Source organism: Ambystoma mexicanum, chromosome 1p (genome assembly GCF_040938575.1).
Source record: "Ambystoma mexicanum isolate Mex_15411 chromosome 1p, UKY_AmexF1_1, whole genome shotgun sequence".
Lineage (NCBI taxonomy): Eukaryota > Metazoa > Chordata > Amphibia > Caudata > Ambystomatidae > Ambystoma > Ambystoma mexicanum.
The window spans coordinates 972,982,412-973,001,696 of NC_090921.1; the positions used below are offsets into that span (position 1 = coordinate 972,982,412).

The following is a 19,285-nucleotide window of genomic DNA, read 5'->3' on the forward strand; positions in this document are numbered from 1 at the left end:
TGCTAATCTACTGAAAAGGGGAATCCTACTCAGATTGCCTCCCCCTTCCATAACCCGGTTTGTTCCCGCAGGGCAGACCCCACTACTGGGATAAGTAAGTACTTAAAGCTACAGTCAATGCAGTAAGCCAATCCAGAATTTTACATTTTCAAATTGGTCATATTGAGTGCTGCAGTGAATGGGAATAGCTAAATAGACCACCGCAAGGGTTTGCTATAGCTCTTTTCCCTCGGTTTGAGTAAGACAGCTCAGTAAAAAGTTTCTACTTTGGCCTCCACCTGATAAAACCACTTAATTCTCTATTAGCTCATGGTTTCAAAGTAATATTTTCCAATGTATTGTATACCTCAACTCTCATGGGTGTATCATGTTGTTAGTGCAACACACTTGACTATATCTTAGATCTCAGATCACATATTGCCTGTTCTGCAGCGGTTGGATAATTCATTAATGTATAAGGCCTGTCAATTTCTCTTAATTGTATTCCTGGTTCGTACCAAAAGTACACTGAAATATTATTTGGTATTATTATGTCTAAAACATTAAAATATGCCTGTCGGAGGCCACCAGGGGGCGCACAGGTGATGGCTGCTTGAGCGCCGTGCTCCCGCTGAGGCTGGGCCATTGACGGGGATTGAGCCCCCCCCCCCGGACCTCCCAGGCGGATTCACTCGCCCGACCTGAGCTGGTGAGCCCCCCGTTTAGCCCCTGCCAAAAAGAACGGAACTTGAGCTCAGGGAGCGGCGAAGAGCGCATCGGTGCCAGGGGAGGAGAAGCGGCCCACGGGAGAGCCTTTTGCCGGCGAGTCCGCCCCCCAGCGCCCATCCGCCCCCCGCCCTCGCGGGGGGCCCTCAGGATTTCGGGACAGCGGACCCGGCGGGGGATTCTGGCTTTCACCACCCCCCCTCCCCCCGGGCCGTGACGAGTCCCCGGCGGGGCGGGCCCCAGCGAGCACATTGAGCAAGCCGTCTCGGCCACGGCAACCAGGGCCTGATTTAGGAGGTTCCAGGACCGCCCCCCCCCCTCGGAGCGGGAGAGCGGGGTCAGGGCGCGTGGGGGGGCCGCACAACCCCACGCCCCCCCCCCAAATATATAAAAAAATAAAAATAAAAAAAGCTACTGGGTCCCGTGGAAACTCACCCCCAGAGCACAATAACCGCCGGAGCGTAAACGCAACCCCCCCTCTCTCGAGCGATCCCAGAATCGCTGCAGCCTGCACCCACATTAAGGACACGCAGAGGGGCATAGTTAGCCCGCACCGGACTTTTGCAGGTGGTGGCCTCTGGGCCCATCCCCAGGGCGTGTGCCCGCCTGACACCCCCCTGGAGGGGGAACGCGACCTCAGACGGCGACAGTGGATTGGCGCGGACGGTCACCCCCTCCCCCCTTGAAGAGGAACGCCGACATCTAGAAGGAACCCAGGTGTGAGGCCTCCATCCGGCACTGGTGGGGCATGTGCCCGCCTGGGAGCTGCCCCCCCCCCACAGAAAGACACCAGCCTCCCGCCGGTTACCCCGGGACGACACAGCCTGGGGACCTCAAGCCGGGACCTCAAGGAGACTCCCTATAGCCACCGGACCGCAGAGGTCCCCGCAGTGGGCACAGTGGAAGACCGCATGAGCTGGCAAGCGGTGCTGCAGGCATATCGCTTTAAGGGAACAGAGAGTACGGTTAGCGGCTCCACTGATGCTGGGGACATGGCACAGCCAGAGGCCTCAATGCAGTCCACGACAGCGATGGAGAGGGTCTTCGCCTCTATCCTACAGGAAATCAGGGACATGCGTTCGGACATCGCCCAGAAATTCGAAAAGATCGACCAAAGGGTGGACAAGGTCGAGGACAGACTCCTGCAAGTGGAAACCAACCAGTCATCAACGGCAGCCCAGGGGGTGCAACCTGAGATGAGGCTTGCAGCCCTGGAGAGGAGGGACGAGGAAAGGGCTAGACAGATGGATGACTATGAAAACAGGGAAAGGAGAAATAACCTTAGATTTTTTGGGATCCCTGAAACGGAGGGCGAAACAGAGAGAGACTTGATCCGAGTGGTGAGAGACATTATCACACTCTTGTTTTCAGAAGAGATGACCACAGAGCTCATGTTCGACCGAGTGCACAGAGCAGGAGGCAGGGCAGGGGGCCCCCGGTCAGTCCTGGCCCGGTTCCACTACTACTTGGAAAAGACTAAGGTGCTCGAGGAAGCAAGGAAGGCAGGGGTGGTGACTTATAACAGCGCTCAGATCACCATTTATCAGGACCTTTCTGCATACACCCTGGCCAAGCGCAGGATGTGCCGTCCCCTAACGCAGTTACTAAAGGAAAAGGGAGTGCGATACAGGTGGGGGTACCCCTTCTCCCTGGCCTTCGAATACATGGGCCAACGGACAATGCTGATTACAGAAGAAGACATAAGGGGAGCCATCCGGGATTACGTGGTGGAATCCACCCACCGGAGGGGCCCAGTGGGTCCGGAGGCCCTTGGAAGGGGCGGCCCTAGCCAGCCGGGTGCCAGAAGAAAGAAAACCAGTTCGAGAAAATTCAAAAAATTGAACACCCCGCCTCCCGCATTGGAAGGCGAACACGTCGACTCGGAGGGCTGACGGTGGTGACGCCCCGACCCGCAGCGGGTCGGAAATGGAAGTTCCTGAGGTTTCTCAGAATACAGAGTCCCCTTGAACAGCAAGTATAACAGGGTCAACTGAAGGGATGAAGCAGTGGGGGGAAGGGGGGCTCAAGGACACGAGCACTGTACTGATTGCCTAGCCGAGGAGGGTAGGCTGGTGGTCCGGCCAAATGCCAGCAATGGCGGAACTAACTGGCTGGACACCGGGGTGTGGGGAGGGGGAGTACAAACTATTTGGGGTTTGTTTGTTGGGGAAAGGGTTTGGGGGGCAGTTGGGGGAACATTCCAAAAGTGTCCACAAGGTGAAACAAGGGGAGCAAGAAGGGAGTAATGATGCGATGACATTGGCTAATAGAGAGGAAAACATAGATCATGGCTGATGCCCATCCGGCCCTGGGTGTGGGTACCCTTAATGTGCAGGGGCTGAACACCCCCACAAAGAGGTCCCTGGTTCATAGGGAGTTTAGGAGGGCGAAACTCGACCTGCTCTTTTTGCAGGAGACACACTGGGCAAAGGGGAAAGTGCCTAGAATGCGAGGGGGAGGAATTGGGGAGGTCTTTCACGCCTCCCACAAGGCTAAAAAAGGGGGGGTGGCCATATTGGTGGCAAGGGACATGGACTTCGAGAAGGAGGCCATCCAGAGGGACCCCGAGGGTCGGTACCTGATGGTGCGGGGTTCCCTACAGGGCTCCCCCTTGACTCTAGCAGTAGTCTATAGTCCTAATGAAGGTCAGGCCCAATTCTGGGAGGAGGTAGGGGACAAGCGGAGGTTGTTCGCGCAGGGCCCACTGGTGGTTGGGGGAGATTTTAATATGGTCCTAGCCCCAACTATAGACAGAAGACGGGTTGGCCCCCAGCACCTCAGATCCGCGGATGAAGCCATGGCGCAGAACTTTCAGAGTGTTAATGGGGACCTAGGACTGTTGGATACGATCCCAACTCCCAGATTGGGGACCCCCTCCTTTACCTACCACTCAGCCATTCATAACTCGTTTTCAAGAATAGACCACATCTTGGTGGACGAGGTCCTCACTCCATATGTAGCGGGCTATAGGATAGACCCTGTCCCCTGATCGGACCATGACATGGTCCAAGTCACCTTAACGATGGGTTGGCGTGAAGAACATAGAGGGCGCTGGAAATGCAATGATGCCCTGTTAAGAGATGAGGTACTCGCCCAGGAGATCCTTGACTCCATAGTGGAGTTCTTTGAGTTTAATGATAACTGAGAGGTGGCCATGCACACACTCTGGGACGCCTTTAAGGCAACCCTACGAGGAGTCCTCATAAAAATAGGCTCCATGAAGAAGAGGGAGAGGGAGGCCCAGGAGTAAGCCCTGCGGGGTAAAATAGCCTGTCTCCAGCCGGGGGGATCCCCGGACCAGGCTTTAGAGCATGACCGTGTGGCCACACTGGAGGACTACAGGCTCCAACTGAAAGGGCTGCTCCTACACAAAACTGAGAGGAGCCTCCTAATGGTAAAACAAAAATACTATGAGAAGGGGGACAAAGCGGATAAGATCCTAGCCTGGAAGCTAAGGGAGGTCCAGAGAAGCAGAAGGGTGAAGGAGGTGAGGGATACCCAGGGGCATCTCGGCCGTGACTCCTCTCATATTGGAGAGGCCTTCCGCCAATACTACAAAACCCTCTACTCCTCGGAGTATGACAGGGATGATACCCAGATAGAGGATTTCCTGAACTCCATACAGATCCCATCCCTTTCGCGGGAGATGGCAGAGGGGTTGGAGGGCCCGGTGACTGAGGATGAGATTGACAAGGTGATAGGTGGGATGAAGGTGGGAACCTTCCCCGGGACGACGGCTTCTCCGTCTATTTCTATAAAAGATTCCCCTCCACCCTGGCCCCGTTCTTGGCGAGAGTCTTCAACGCTGTACTGGAGGATGGCATCCTCCCCGAGTCCATGATGGTGGCCATAATAGCAGTTCTGCCCAAGGAAGGGGGGACCCCGTGGAATGCTCCTCTTATCGTCCCATATCTCTGTTAAATATTGATGTCAAGATCCTGGCCAAGGTGGTGGGGAGGCGGATGGAGGGAATTATGCCGAAGCTAATCCATGGCGACCAAGTGGGCTTTATTACGGGAAGGCAAGGGTCGGACAATATACGCAAAACAATAGACCTGCTCCACTTTGCCCAAACGTCGGGGCTAAATGCATGTGTCCTCTCCCTAGACTCGGAGAAGGCCTTCGACAGGGTCGAGTGGCGATACCTGGGTCTCCTCTTCCAGAGGATGGGCTTTGGGCCTCACATTAGGGCCCCCAAGGCAAGGGTTCAGGTGAACGGGAGGCTGTCCGAACCATTCCCCCTCTCCCGAGGGACAAGGCAGGGCTGCCCTCTCTCCCCCCTGATATATGTCCTCACGATGGAGGCATTGGCAATAGCGATTAGAGCTCACCCAGACATCAGGGGGATCAGAAGGGGCGATGTTGAATTCAAACTTTCCCTGTTTGCGGATGACATCTTGGCCTATCTAGTGGACCCTGTAGCATCACTTCCCCCTTCCTGGCGCTGGTGGCCTCGTTCGGTCGCTTCTCAGGTCTGAAGATCAACGCCGCGAAATCTGTCTTGCTCCCTATGAGGACAATAGACCCGGGGCTCGACCCTCTAGACTGGTTTCACGGGATTAAAGTGGAGAAGGCCGCTGTACGGTACCTGGGGGTACTCCTCACCAGAGATATATCGAAATTGAGCGCTGCTAACTATGACCCCACGATGGCAGAGATGAAATCAGATTTGAGGAGATGGGACAAGATGATCCTGTCGTGGTATGGCCGAATGACTGCAGTAAAAATGAATATACTACCACGGCTTCTCTACCTTTTCACGGCACTCCCAACCAACATCACAGCTCAGACTTTTAGAGAGCTACAAAAGGGGGTTCGAGACTTTGTGTGGCAGGGGAAAACCCAGAGAATAGGAAGGACTACCTTGACTCTGCCTAGGGAGGAGGGGGGATCTGGGCTCCCGGACTTTCACCTCTACTTTTGTGCCACCCAACTGTGCGTCCTATTGGAGCATATGAAAGAGGGAATGGGGACGTATTGGTCATACTTGGAAGATATGGATGCCCATCCCCTGAAGGTCCGAGACCTCTTGTTGGCCCCTCGCAGGTCGATTCCGCTTAAGGTCCCACCCGACCCTGGGAGTCCTCTGGGACATCTGGAGAGAGGGCCCCCGGACTGCTCACCTCACCTCCTGGCTGTCCCGATGACCTCTCTCTGGGGCCACCCCCTCAGATTGGGAGGCAGAGGGTTCCGGCACTCTCAGGAATGGTCGGACAAGGGAATGGAATGGGTGGGGCAGTTGTTCAGAGAAGGGCAATTCCTAACCTACGAGGACCTGAGGGACGCTCTCGGAAGAGACTCGCTATCCATCTTCGAATACCTCCGCCTGAAGGGCATCCTCTGCAACCCGACATGGGGCCCGAACCTGAGGAGGCAGCTGACCTCCTTCGAGAAACTCCTCGACCTGGCGACCTCAAGGAAGGGGGCGGTGTCCAGCATGTACAAAATCTTAAACACCTACGACCCTCAAGGCAGAAGGAACTTTCGTATGTTTTGGAACAACCTAGCAGGGGAAGAGATCTCCGAGGACTCCTGGGCCAGAATCTTCAAGATAGCATTTCACGGAAATTTGTTTACCTCGGACATGGAGCATAACTTTAAGGTGTTACAGGGGTGGCACAGGGACCCCGCGAAGTTGTCGAGGATGTTCACGGGGGTCTCGCATAGGTGCCCGAGAGGATGCGGACAGACTGGCACCAGAGGCCACATGTGGTGGCTCTGCCCGAAAGTTCAGGACTACTGGGGTTCAGTGCTGAATTGGATGGCGGAAGTAATAGAAGAACGTTTGCCACTAAATCCCTTAACAATGTTGCTGGGTCTCCCCCCGGAGGAAACAGAGCTATATCGATACCCTAGGATGTGGGAAACCATGCTGAGGGCGGGCAGAGTGGCCCTTGCCCAGAAGTGGAAAAGCCCCGAGCCCCCCCCAAAGAGGACTGGCTGCTAAAAGTGAAAAATATGTTCTTGATGGACAAACCGACTGCGATGGTGAACAAAGAAAGTAGCACTTTCCTCACAAACTGGTACGGTGCGCAGCAGTCTTGGGGTTGGGACGTTCACTGATTTTGACGCCAGGCCTCCGGCCTGACGAGCCGGGATTGACCCCGAAAGGTGAGATGATACGCCAGGGAACCCACAACCTGGGGAAAAGCGGCATCTAACCAACAGATGATAGGCCACAAATCACATCATCTCCATGGTACAGACGAAAGACTAAACATTGAAATTCTCCCAAGGCAAATACAGGGTTCTGGACACAGGGTAGGGGGGTGGGCAGGGTTGGGGGGGGGCAGGGGGTTGCTTTTTATTTTTCTCTCTTTTTTTCTCTTGTTTCGTTTTGTTGATCTCTTGACTGTGTTTGTTGTATCTAAAAATGGCAATAAAAACTACAGTTTAAAAAAAAAAATACCCCTGTCATTTTCTCATTCCAATGATACCTGCACAACTGAATTTAGGTTGAAGATTGACTCCTGCGCCTGCTAACCGTCCAAGATATAACCTACGGCCATACAAAAGCGCATTTGAAAGCCAATGTTTGAATAACCAGACAATTGCATTTGCAGCTCCGAGTGTGCCAGTACTTCACTACACACACATTTCCAGTGTCCCTTCAATGCCATTGAAAGCTGTGCCCCAAAAGTTACTATGATCTATTAATTATATCCTTGAACCGTCCTGCTTAGAGCATCGCTGCCAGACTTTCTAGTGTGTGAAACCTAATGGTATTCTCCTGTTTACTCCCCCTTTTTACCAATCACCATCCCTATTCCTCCCATCTCAGTCAGAAACTATAAAGGAGTATACAAACTCTCTGAGAACTAACTACCTGTCCCGCAATACCTCAGATACTGACAAAGAGCAGGGAAATGGGAGGAAAGTACCCAGGCTTGAGACTCGCGATTCCCCCTTTTCACCTACTCATGCCAGAACCCTCTCCTCTTTAGTCAGCGGTTACTTACCTTCATACCCCATATTCCCCTCCCCAATCACTGGGACGAAGAAGAGTAAGATAAGAGGAAGGAATATTTCCCATAGCGATCAACAGGGAACAACTTCCTATGGAGGACGGCCATGTTGCCACCTTAATGAAGTCAGGCAATTAATTTCAATCATCTACACCTGACTTCACTTAACCAATATGCAAAGTATAAAAGGTGCAGTTCTAAACAGCACAGTGAGCGAGCTGGGAACCTGTTTCACACTGAGGAGACTGCAAGGCAGAGGACTGCTGGAGCAGAAGCGAAGAGAACGGCCTGCCAGATTGCCAATCCACTGAGCGAGAAAGGTTGCAGCACGGCAAGGGAGTCGTGCCTCCCGAGAGCTGGAACCAGGCAAAGAACTTGCCACAGACATTGTGTGAACAAGTGCTCATTTGCCTGGGGTAAAGGGAGCCCAAGTGTCAGAGGGGCCGTGAGAGTCGGCTTTGATCCCAAGACTGAAGGAAGGAAATTGTTACAGTGCCACACACCAGCCAGTAAATGGGCAAAGCTCAGTGGACCCAGGTACCTTTTGGTACCTATATGTGAAGTACATTGCCACCAAGGAAAGGGCATGTGAGAGCAAGATTGCTGAAAGCCAAGTAAGAGAAAGAACAGTATAAAAAGGGTGCAGAAGCAGTGCATTCTGGAACTGGAGGTTTAAAGTGCCTGAATACAAAGAGAAAGAGGTAAGAACAAAGCCTTATGGGACTTGTGGTCCAAAAGTGAAACTAAAAATAATGGACACACAAGCTACAGCCAGGGTATCAAGGGGGTCCCGCACAGGACTGGGGAAAAGATACTGTGTGTTTTCGAAAGGCCTAGATATTAGAAACTAAGAAGGAAATAAAGGAACTTTCTTGAACTGTGAAATTAAAGGGATCCAAGCCCGAATGAGGCAGATCCATTGTGAACATTGTGCTAAAGTGGACCGAGCCGAACGAGGGGGACCAATCGTGAATATTGTGGAAAAGGGGTCTGAGCCCAAATGAGGGGGACCCGTGGTCCGAGCCTGAACGAGGGAGAACAATTGCGAACCTGTGAATGTGAAAATCCTCAGAGAAGTGGGTCTGAGCCCGGCGGAGGGGGACCCGGATGAATAGTAACTCACCAGAGAATTTGTGCAAGCGAGAAGAAAGGAACTCTAATGTTTGCTTGTCGCATCAGGCCCTCTGTAGTAGTAGACTTTGAATGGCAAATATACTTTGGCACAGAAGGCCCTGGTACCAAGATTTTGAACTACATCCTCGTGCTGGAAAATCCAGAGTATGTGCTAAACTCGAGTGTGCCGCCTTGTCCCGTGCTGAAAACGTTGGGAAGGGCAGCCAATGGCTCAAGTAGCCTGACATATCATTTCTTGAACACTTTTCTTTGAAATAACATTGTTTCCCACACTATTTGAATTTAGAAATAAGGTTTATTAGTATGGGCCCTTTTATTTGGACAAGACTCTGCTAGGACCGGGTTATTATTATTTGATGGTCGTAGCTTGCTCCCATCTTTAGCTTTCGGATTAGATAGGCGTTTTATCAACCCATTTGAAAGTTAAATAAACACCCTTAAACTGTGGTCACTTGTGTCTGTTTTACTGTTTGATACCATGCCTTCCTTACACTAGGCATTAAGTACCAGTAAGCAAATGTGTCACAGCTTGTCCTTTTTGAACACTTACAAGAAAGAACAATCGGCTGCATGTTTCAAAGCACTGTGAAGTTACATCATTTGGTTGAGTATACCAGGAGTGATTATGCATCATGACAATTAGCTGGATGAGGCACCCTAAAAACTACAAAAGTGCATAATCAAAAGCCACAAATTAACCCACTAAATCATTTTTTAAAATTATATTTTTTATTAGTTTTCTTATTGTGATACATCGTCATAACATTTAAAACAATGAAGATCCCCTCACCCCGTTATCCCTCCCGCTACCAGAAGTATATTTCCTCACATCCCAATGTTTTCTTGATCTTATGTGGGCACCATTGTACCATATAGTCACTCTGTAGGAAGGACAGTACTGACCCACAGTCTCTCTTAAATCTCTCTTGGTCTCCCTGAATCTTGTAGGTAACCTATTCCATAGATACGAATGACCACACTTTCTGTAACCAGTCATAAAGAGTGAGTGGTGTTTGCTGTTTCCATCTTTGCGCGATCACTAGCCAGGCGGCTATTAATAAAATCATGAACCCTATTTCTGTATTTTTGTCAGCCCTTTTGTATTGGGGTCCCACATTCCACACAGCCATATCTTTTCCCTCACCTGTCCAATCCCCTGAAACATCCCAAGCATTTGGTTTTTGACTCCGTCCCATAAAATCTGTAGTACCGGGCAATCCCATCAAATATGTTTCCAATTCCCCAGTTGCTTGCATCCCCTCCAGCATCTGATACTTGTGGTTAGATTACATGCAACCTCACTGGCATATAGTGCCATTGTAAGAGGATTTGTATCCAGATTTCTCTTCCCTGTATGACTCGGGTTAGCTTTGGGATAACCCCCCAGAGATATTCCCACTGATTCCTACGGATTGTTTCCCCTAATGTCTTTTTCAATTTTTTCATGTAATTCTATTGAATTTCTTCATCCTGATCATTTAGAAATCTATAGATGTCTGAAATAAGTTTCTTTGAGCCTTAATGGGTCGTTATATAGGTCTCAAATGACGTTAATGGTCACGCCGCGGCCCATTTAATGATTGGGGTAGTCGGCCAATGTTTCAATTGTTCATATTTAAACCTATCTTCCCTGTCTGGCCAAGAACATTTATGCATTCTTCGAAGGCTCGAATTGTTGGACCCTGATACATGTCACTAATCTTTAAACAACCGGCTTCCTCCCATTTCTTAAATGCCCCATTTTCCATCCTAGGCTGAAAATTAGGGTTCCCAAACATCGGGCTAAATGGAGCTGGTGCCGCCGTAAGTACCCCTTTTTTATTGCCTTATCCCATACATCCACCCCCACCCCCATCGCTTTGCTAATCTTAAGATCCGGGTGTCTGTGTCATTTTTTGCCACAGCAATTCAGAGAAGCTCGTTGGTATCACTCTATCCTGTCCATCCCATATTTTGTTTGTCACTTCTGCTTACTACTCTTATGACCCATAGCTGTGCCACCTCGTAGTATCTGTGAAAATGTGGAAGGGCCTGGCCCCCCTTGTATTTTGGTGCTGTTAGCATTGTCCTTGCTACTCTGGAGTTTGGGGGGGTCTCTTTTTCCAAATATATGACTAAAGAGCCTTATTAAGGGACTTAAAGTATATCTTTGGCACTCTAATCGGCAATGCCTGGAAATAGTATTATAATTGTCAGTAATTGTGGGTAGTTTGCTCCGTATAATTGTTCTATCTTTTTTGTGAGAGTTATACCTAAATATGTAATCCCTTTTTCTGCTTTCTTTAATCGCATATTTGTGGCTAGCCTATTTATTACTGTGTGATCTCCCGCGAGAACCAGAATTTCCTATTTCTTCTTATTGATTTTCAAATCTGATATTTCTCTATAAACCTCCAATTCCTGTATAAGCCCTGTGAGTGACTGCTCGGGGTCTGTCGGTCATATTAACATGTAGTTCACATAGGCTACCACTTTATGAGATTCTCCTGCCATTTCAATACCCATAAGATGCTCTGAGTCCCGAATTTTAATTAGTAGGGCTTCTAAATAGATTGCATAAAGCAACAGCGATAGGGGGCATCCTTGTTTTGTATCCCGTCCCAATGTTACCCTATCCGTTACAATTCCATTCAGGACAATGTATATTCCCGGTGTTTTGTAGTTAGCTCGCACCATTTGAAGAAAAATGCTCACCAAATCCCATGTGTTCTAAAGTGCGGAATGGAAGAGACCATTCTACCCGGTTGAATGCTTTTTCTGCATCCAGCGAGACTAATATTGCTGGAATTTGCTTTTCCCCAATTTTCTCTATCAGGTGGATTATTCTACGCGTGTATCGAAGGTATGACTAGTTGATATAAAGCCCGATTGATCCTGACTCATTAGTTTGGGGAGCAAATGGATGTGTCTATTTGCTATGATTTTGGTGTACAGCTTTGCATCTAAGTGAATTAATGCTATCGGCCTGTAGTATCCCGGAAGGGATAGGTCTTTACCCTGTTTGTGGAAAACCAACAGTTTTTCCTCGTTCATTGATGGGGGATTGTTTCCTTTATCCTTGAACGTGTTAAATAAATTTGTAAGGATTGGCGCGATTATATCGCAATATTTCCTATAGAAGATTGCTGTGAATCCATCTGGACACGGGCCTTTGTTCAGAGGTAATTCTAATATTGCTTTTTTTACTTCTATCCTTATTTCTTCATCTAAGAAAATCTTCTCTTCCCTCGATATCTGTGGGAATGTTAACCTTGCCAGATAATCTTCCTGATCCTGTCCCGAAGGGTTATCTGATGTTTATATAGTTTGGTAATATTCTCTAAAGGTTTCTTCTATGTCTTTATTAGCCCAAATTTGTTTTGTATTTTTGTAATTATTTGTGTACGTTGTTTGTCCCGCAATTGTCTGGCCAGATGTCTGTCCGCTGTATTAGCTTTCATATAATACCAATTTTTAAATAGAGAAGGCTTTTCTCCGCCCATTTCGTTCTGATGGCATCTAATTGTCCCTGGACATGTCTCAGTGCTCTTCTTAACCTGTTAATGGGGTTCTTTACTATTTCTCCCTGAATGTCCCATAGCTTCCCTTCTAATTCTCTTCCCCATTGATGCCTTTGTTGATCTTTCGTCACTTTAAGTGCTATCAAATGTCCCCTTATGAGTGCCTTAAAAGCTTTCCATGTTGTTTCTTGTCAGATCTTTTCCGAATCGTGTAACCTAAAATACTGTTCGATCTTTTCTCTGATTATGGTTGCTTGTATAGGATCATATAAGAGGTCTAACAGAAGTTTTCACTGCCAGAGCCCTGTTTTTGTATTTCTCAGGGATATGTCCATCCAAAGTGGGGTGTGATCTGTTAGACAGATTGATCCTACTTTCCCGATTACTTTCTCCATTAAACCTGTTGATTCCCATTTACAGTCTATCCTGGACTTTGTATAGTGTACATTGGAGTAATGGGTGAACCCGTGTTGCTGGCCTTTTAACTCTCTCCACACATCATGGAAAGTTAGCATATGTATTTTCCAACATAACATCTTTGAGGGGGCCCTTGTTCCCTGTGCTGAGCTACCGCTCCTATCAAGCTTGGGTTGCCATGCCATGTTACGGTCTCCTGCCATTATTATGTCTCCTTTGGTGCAGTTTTCTAACTTCGCAACGATGTCTCTCATGAACCCATCCTGACCCGCATTCGGAGCATGTATTGACACTAGCGTTAGTGTGTTATCCTCTAGGGTCATGTTCAAAAATATAAACCTCCCCTCTTTATCAGCCAACGAGTTTTGTATTTGTATTCTCAACTTTTGGAGAAATGCAATTAGTACACCTGCCTTCTTTGCACCTGCGCTTGCCTGATATAGTTGGGAGAACCCTCTAATTCGCAATTTCCCATAATTTTTTTTATTGACATGGGTTTCCTGGAGCATGAGCATATCACATTTTTCCCTGTGCAGGAAGTTTTGAAGCTTTTTTCTTTTTACAGGGGTATTTAGTCCCCATAAATTAAACATGAGAATTAATTTCCCCACCTGTACTCCCACCTTCTTCTGGATCCTTATTCCTCCTTTTTCCTTCTGGCATCCCCCGCATCAGACCCAACCCCCACCCCCTCCCAATTTTCACCAACATACCCCCAACTCTGTGATTTCCTCCCTATCCCTGCAAATTCCCTGAGGAGGGCCCAGGATCCTATGGCTGCTCGGATGCAGTGTCCATTGCGCCTGGCCCTCAACATTCCTAAAGATATCATTGTGGGGATTCCTAAACCCCACTAAAGACTCGGAGAGGCTTCCCCCGTTCTACTCCTCCCATGGGCCACATGCTACCATAAATGTGATACCGTCTTCCCTCATCGTACCATTGCAGCCAATGTCCCTGCTGAGTTTTGCTTGTGTCCTGTTACCACTCCCATCAAATGACTTTGTTACTTTCGGCCACTTTGTATTGCTGTTTTCCCTTTTTGCTGGAATGTTTTCCATTCCCATGGACTTCTGCGCCCTCAGTCTCCTCTATGTTGCTTCTCTGCCAAATCCTCATCCTCATCTTGTATATTCAGAATCTGCAGTCCCTCTTCACACGTAGTAATTCTGTGTTGTTTTCCTTCCCAATTGAATAATAAACCAAACGGGAATGTCCATTTATATCTAATTTGTTTTGACGCCAGACTTTTCACCATTGGGCCCATCCCTCTCCTCTTTTGTAGTGTGAATTGGGTTAGATCCTGTTAGAGTTGAATTCCCATGCCGTTCATCTGAAATTGCCCGGCCGTCCTCGCTTTTCTTAAAATGTGTTCTTTCTGGGGATATGAAGACAAAACTACCAAAACATCTCTTGGGCATGCGACTGGGTCTCCTGTTCTCCGTGGGCCTATGCGATGTACTCGATCCGCTTGGATCTCTTCTTGCCCGTTGTTTGCCAGGATGTCAGGGAAGACTTTTTGGACAGCCCCCTTTAGATCTTTATCCTCCACTGTTCCCAGCATGTTTTTAAATCTAATGTTGGATCTGCGGGAGCGGTTTTCCAGATCCTCATTGGATTTCTAAATTGTGTGTGAGGCGTGCCAGATGTTCCAGGGTTTCCCTGCTTTGTAATGTTTTATACCACTTTTTCCAGCGTGTCTGTCCTTTCTTCCAGTTTTGCGACATCCACTCTCAATTCCTGCACTGATTGTTTCATTTCCTCCTTTAGTGTTTCAAATTGATTGTTGAAGGAGGACATAAACTGTTCTTAAAACTCCTTGAACCATGTTTGCATGTCTTGCCACCATTGTCGGAACTGGTCGTGTTTCCGGAGTTTGTGGTTTTTGCCCTGGTCCCCGCTTCGCAAGTGTGTGGACATGTTGGCACTCCACAGCTGTTTGATGGTGGATTCTTGTCTAGCCGGGGGGTTTTGAGGAGTCGTCTGTGCCGCTGTCTCACTCTGCCTCTCCGTTATCGAGTTTCCTTGTGGTCCGCTTCTCTGCTCAATCCGTTCATTCCACCTTCTCGATATCGGATACAGGCCTTCTACTGCAATTATTATATCGTTCTGGTGGGGAGCGGTATAGGACTTCACGTTGTTTTATTATCTTGCTGAGGTTACGGCCTAGTGGGGAGAGACGCTCACACATGTCCTCCTCCGCTGGCCACCATCAAAGAATCCCACTAAAACATTTTAAGTCATGAAAAGGTCTATTGTAAATATTCCATTATTTGTATTCACATTTTGTTATTTACACACTGATGGAATCAATACTGATTATTGCATCAGTAGCACCAAGCGTGAAAGAAAATCAACAAGGTTTACATAGTGTGTCACTGCATTACCTATTTTAATGTCTGAATACTTTCATCAAGCAAGAGGTCAGTCGTGGTGACATAGACTTTCTCTGATAAATCCTCTATGAATGTGAAATCCCTAAATAGGTTAGATCCTGATAGATCCTCCTCTATGAATGTAAAATCCCTAAATACGTAAAATTAATAGGAATTTCCTTGACTTCCTAATGTCTCTGCCAGTAAATTATGATCCATGCTTTTCTCATGAATTCTTATGAACAGAGAAGTGGAGTTGGAGCATAAAGACCACCTTCACTTCCTCTAGCCCTTCCATGCAGCAAATCAACTTTCATCTGTGCCCGCATTGAATTTTCATGTCGGCAGAGATGCTAAAATCTGCATACTTTTAATTCCATAGGGATTCCTGTAAACACTGTCCACCATGCATAGACATGATGGTGGGAGGCATTCATGATGGTTTTAGGAAAGGGGTTACTTAAGGTATATAACACAAGGACCGCTTTGATTTATGTGTCATAAGTACATACTATATTCATGGATTCAGGGATTCTCCATTTTGTTTGTGCATGTTATTAACTTTCTCCCCGGTTCCTGTATTCATAATCTCTCAACTAGACTCTAAAAAAAAATTGTATATGTCTAGGAAAGCTCTCTACCAGTACCTGTACTCGGCCTTTCACTATTAAGTCTTACAAACACTCCTTTAGGACCTATCCCTGCTGTGACATGCATGCAGTGCTTCTCAGCTTGACTTAACAAAGGAACTCATATGCTCTACAAACTTTCCCTCTGTATGTAGAACTTCTCATCATTTGCTTAGGTAACTTGCACTGTTGGTTGCTGTGTGCAGGATACCCAGTTTAACTTCTGAATTTATATCAGCTTCTCTTTATTATAACTTTGCATGTCAACTTTCAACAGCTATTGACAAAATGGAAACATTCTCCTTTTGGTTCATTCTCTCAATATGCTCCAAGAACAGATCTCTGACCTTTCTGCAATCCGTGTTTTGTTCCATAATCTTGCCTTCAAGTCCCAATGTCCTGCGGCCCCCCCATCCGCCCTCCACATTTCCACAACCTCCTCACAATGTGTCTGCCCTTCGCCTCCACTTTGGGTTTTGATTCTTTCTCTGTCCCACGCATAGCAGTTGCCATTTCTGGCCACTGCAGAGTCTTGGGGCTCCTTTTTGCATGCAGTTCCCCTGCTCCCTCGCCTCAAGCAGCCCCACTCTCTTCCCTTTTGCGATTCAGGCATTCTCTTTGTGCCTCCACTCTGTTGAGCTGCATTCTTTTTCTCACTGATACATGTTTCTCATTGGGTTCTGTTGCACAATCCATCTCTGGGCTTGTGCACTGAAGATGCTGAATCCTGCTCTGCATGTGTACTCACAAACAGGGCCCGGACACATTTCCCGCTTTAGTTGTGCTAATGGTAAACTTTCCACAGAGCAGATTTTCTCTGGATGTTGTCCCCTTAATATTGTTCCACAGATTGTAATACCAGTGGGCTTTTTCCCACACTCCTCGTGGTAAGTATGACCTGATGTTGTATGCTAGATATCTGTTTATAAAGTGGTAAATAACAGGGGGCTCCTGAGGGATATATCACCTCCATGTGTTGCACCACATAGCTTGCGGCTTCCTTTGGCTTCGAAGCTCCCCATTCCCCATTTAATGTTTGCTCCAAGTATGATTTCATCACACAGTCATACCCCAATAACTTAACGTGGAAGTTCTAATACATTATCAAATGTGCAAGCACAGCATCATCAAGCTATCATCTCCACCTGTGTGTGAGATCTTCACCTTTCCAGAGAAAAAACATATTTTTCATGTTTAATGAATGAACATGTTTATAAATACCCATGTGGCATATTCTTTAAAACCTGATCTATTTTTGAATGTCAGTTGATGCCCCCAAAATGCCCAGAAGTGCTGTTTTGAAATCCCTTCTCTCCATCATCTCCAGTTGAGGAAAAATGGTGTATGTGACAAAGGATCCACAGAACACACTAATCAGAGATGCAGTCAACAAATTGTATGAAAAGGATCACAGGCTGGGTAGGATGAACTATAGAGACTAGGGGTTTCCTAGCTAAAATTCAAAAGATTTAGCTGTATTAAAACCCTTGGGTTAGGGTTTACTCAAATGGCACAGCTGCCTTTCTAAAATACCACCTGCCCTTGTTGTGAGTCTCTAACACACCATCCAAGTGTTACAGTGCCTAGATTGCTTCTTGGCTCGAAGCTCAGTCTTTGGGATAGAGTGCCCAGCCCACATTTCCTATCCACTTGCTTACCTTCGACACACTACTACCAGCAAACATGTCTTCCCCCTTGCTTTGAGTCTTTGTAAAGCTTTGATATTCTCCCACCTCAGACTCGGCTCTCTTGCTGACCTGCTGACTTTGAGTCTGTAACACGGCCCGATACTCTTTCTGCAACAAACTGGAGAATTTTATAGTGGACTTGATTAGTTTATCTAATGAGACTTCAGGTTGGTGTTTTTCGGATTCCATACTCCACCTGCCTTGGGATTGTGTCCATTTCACTTCTCTGTAATTGTCTCCGGTGTCAGTGCTTCCCACCTTGTCTCCGAGGAGAATATTCCCATTGTCCGTTCTCTGATTGGGCTGTTCAGAGCAGTAGCTAAGGTCATGAATCTGCAGGCTGCCTCCTTGGCATTAAGTGGAAGGGCCTGGTCAGCAACGCGGCTTGCAACTAATCACAGTCATGGCCATCCCTTGCTACTTGTTCCATCAGATGAGGTTTTTGTTATTCTACTCCACTGTCCGTGTCGGGTGGAGTGTCGAGCTCAGGAAGGAAAGGCACATTTTTGTAGCAGGTCATAGTGTTTTGCCCAGCTGTCTGACCACTCAAGTGATAAATTACAGGAGAACAGAATTTGCGTGTTTACCCTGCTGCTTGAAAGGTTTGATTCTCTGGCGCTTTCCCTGTGTGGTGGCACTGAGTCTTCCTGGTGGTAGTGAAGAGTGGCCCTGGGAAGCTCTAAGAGTACCTCTGAAGTAACTTTCTTCCCTAAAAGATGACACTTGCTCCTGCTATAAGGGCACAGGCTGGTTTGGGGGCATTGTTTGTTAAGTGTCACTCTTGTCGAGAGAAAGAATCTTGAAACGGTTGTACTGATGTATGTATTCAGTGTCTTCACAATTATCACACTATGCAAGAGCCTGGAGTTTGGCACAAGAAACTCTTACAGGAGAGGGAACTGTGAGGCTTAATGTGATGTTGAAGATGTCTTTTGAGACAGACTCTCTGTCTGCATCTTTCTGTCCACAGAGATTGAAGGGCTTAGCATGATGGACTCCCATTCCTGTGAGGTTTCTTTGGCAAGTCCCAAATCCATGGGATATTGAGAATTTCAGTCTGCATTCTTGCTGTAGAGGTCTCTGATGTTAAGCTCCATTTTCTTCAACATTGGGCCCAAAAACAAACGGAGATGGTCTGGGGGCTCTGGAAGAGCATACTGCATCTCGTAGGTGTGCACCTATCCAAGGGTCACCACGTCCTTCCACTCCCACTTCATTTCCCACAAAATCAAAGACTCTTTGAGAACAAACCCCACCACAAAGGACACCCACACCTTCGAGGGACCCAATGCTGGAAAGAGATCTCCAGATTACATTCTGTCAAAGATTTCACTCGAGGGCTTTCTTCTTACGTTTGCAGATATCACTCACAGAACTGCTTTGAAACTGAACATAATCACATCTTTTATAAATATATTGCTTCTTGTTGGATTCCCGATACATCTAAGCACTGCAATATGCTAGGTGTTGTTTTTATCCAATTTATTGATACTCCATTTATCAACTACAGAAAGATGAAGGACTGAGTTAGCCCGGAGCGGACTCAAACTTACAAAGTACATTTTTAACCTGTGTCTGAAGCGAGCACATATCTTGCTGTCAAATTTTCTTCACATAGCAAAATCCATCTCCTTTACACAGGCATCAACTAATGACTGAGACTCTACAACCCAAGGAACTGCTGCATCCTTTGCTGGAAATAATTATGGACACATTTTTACACTTTGGGTCACACAAATCTAGTTGAGATTTCAAATAATAGTCACTGGAATCTTCTTTGACTCTACCTTAGGAAGGAAGCAGGTGGTGGATTTACTTTGTAAACTGATCTGCACTATGCCTGCTTCTACATTAAGAGGAGCAAGCTCTTCT

At 47.4% G+C, this 19,285-nt stretch overlaps 1 protein-coding gene across 4 annotated transcripts in view; it reads left to right on the forward strand.

Annotated features, from left to right (window-relative positions):
- The window catches only part of MATCAP1 (microtubule associated tyrosine carboxypeptidase 1), a 527,831-nt gene that overhangs the window by 285,000 nt on the left and 223,546 nt on the right, over window positions 1-19,285 (forward strand). The gene's annotated exons all lie outside the window — the stretch shown is intronic.